This window comes from Strix uralensis, chromosome 21 (assembly GCF_047716275.1).
Source record: "Strix uralensis isolate ZFMK-TIS-50842 chromosome 21, bStrUra1, whole genome shotgun sequence".
NCBI lineage: Eukaryota > Metazoa > Chordata > Aves > Strigiformes > Strigidae > Strix > Strix uralensis.
Genome location: NC_133992.1, coordinates 11227263 through 11229556, shown reverse-complemented (window position 1 = coordinate 11229556; position 2294 = coordinate 11227263).

The window sequence follows — 2294 nt, the reverse complement described above, 5'->3', positions numbered from 1 at the left end:
CAGCCTGTGTTTTGTTCTTGCGTGGTCTAACGTTTGTAGTCCTCTGGATCTGTGTCTGCGTTATTCAGAACAGCAATCAATTCTATTTCTATTAGGAATTTAGAAAATACCTAGATTCAAATCGGGTATGTGGTGGTGTTCCTGTCAGAAACATTCTTTGATATTTATTTGTATTTAAATACAATTTGTTGAGATTCTTACGACTCTAAATAAACATTTAAAATGCATGTTTTCCTCCAGGAAAGCGAGGGTGGCAAGCAGGAAGTGAGGGTGGTAAATGCTTGGCATCAGCGAAGTCCACTGATACAAATCTGGGTACAATAGGATCAGTATCTTTTTTTTTTTTTCAATTTTTTTTTTCGCACTACCACAGTCACTAACAGAAGTGCCTTGTCTGTCGTTCGGCCGGACTCAGACCTGGGGGAGCTTTATTGCAGGTCGGTGTTTGTGTCAGTCGTTCCTGCCGCCGCCGGCCTGGCAGGCGCTGGTGCTGCCGGCGCTTCCCAGGAATGCCGCGGCTTCCCGAAGGCCCCGCGCCGCTTCGGCAGCCGCCGGTGAGAGCACAGCAAAACCCAGAGACTTTTTAACCCCGCAGCTCGGAGGAGGTAAATGCTCAGGAGCGGTTTTTACAGGAGTGCCAGCTCTGGGGCATTGCGTATCAACCATCAGCCAGGTCTGAGCGGCCCCGGGAAGCGCTTTGGAGGAGGATGGGGCTGGCTCTGCAGCCGTGAGCACGGCGGTTGGCAGGCCGGTGGGGGGACGGAGAGCGGGGCTTGGCTGGTGGGGGGCTGGTTCTTGCCCCCGCCACACAGCCCCGGCCTCCTGGGGGTTTCTGTGCTTCCCCCATATTTCCAGCGCAGCCCCGGGGGCGAGGTGGGTACCGAGGACAACGTTCACGCCCGCGGTGTGGGTCTTTCCTTCGGTGTTTCAACAATCTTCCTGCCTGTGGTGCGACTCCCCCGCTCGGGACAGGTATGGAATGATGCCCTCGCCCACGGGAGCGCAGAACGTGCCCAGCCCCAAATCTGGGGCTTGTGGCTGGCTCGCTCGGTGACGCGCAGCTTCCCTGGTGCTGCCTCCCGCGGGCTCCAGCGCTCACGTGGGGTGTAAGAAACGGGGTGAGCTTGCTGCTAATAGCCAGTCCTGCTGCCCGGGCCTGGGCCCAGCGCAGGCAGCAGCCACGTAACTCCCGTTCCAGTGACCTGCCTGCTCTGGGCAGGGGCCTGCCTGCCCCCAGGGCTGAGGCTGGGCTGAAGTCACCCTGTTCCTGAGCCCTTTCAGACTTTGGGGAGCCCCCAGTGCCCGCTCTGTAATTATTAGAGAAAACCGCCGGCACTGCTGCCTTGGGGTGGGCCGCGGCCGCCCTCCATCGCTCTCAGATGTGAACAAATCCCGCGTTGCCCCATTCCGAGCGGCGCCGTGTAGGGGGACAGACAGCCTTCATGCCTCTGTCCCTGAAAACTCCTACGGGTTTCTTCCGGAGCAGTCGGAGCTGATTCAGACCCTGCCAGCCTGCTTGAAACCGTCCTTTCTCAGCACCGCTCCTCCGCACTTGTCCGTCTGCCCCCTCTGCAGAGGGGAGGACGAGCTGGCGGGCCTGGGGCTGAGTTTCCTGGGGGTTTCTCGGGCTTTCTTGCAACCTCAATGTTTAAACCTAATGTCTTGTATTTATTCTAAAATGGCTTTCATCTGATTTCCCTCTCGGTTAACAATTTAGCTGTCAAAATCAATAACGGCGAGGATCCATCCCCGGCCGCCATCAGCTCACGTTACCGTCCTGCAATTACTCCGTGGTGGAACCGCTGCCGGGGCTTTGCCGGGGAATTATCAGGTTACTAATGAAGCCCGGGCAGAGGCGGGGGGGGGGCAGACGCCGCGGCGGTGGGTGCGATCCCCGCTGCCGCACCCCAATCCCGCCCCGCCGCGGGGAGGAGGGGGGGAGCTCCGAGGCCGCGGCCGGTCCCGGCGGTGCTGCCCCGGGGCCGTGCGCCCCGTCGGGGCGGGCAGCGGTGGGGGAGGACCGGGCCGGCCCGGGGGTCGTGTGTCCCCCCCCCCGCCTTACCCCACTCACTCCGCGCCCGCGGGCGGTGCCGCCGCCGCAGGTAGCGGGGCCCGGCGGGGCGGGCGGCCCCCGGGGCGCGGCGGGGAGGGGTGGGGGGGGCTCCGCTTCCTGCCCGGCCCGCGGCCGCCCCCGGCGGGGGAGCGGGGCCGGCGCGGTTCCCCGCCCTTCCTGCCGCGGCCGCGGGACGCGCCGCCCGCGGGCACGGAGCGCGGCGGCGGGCGGAGCGGGGCGC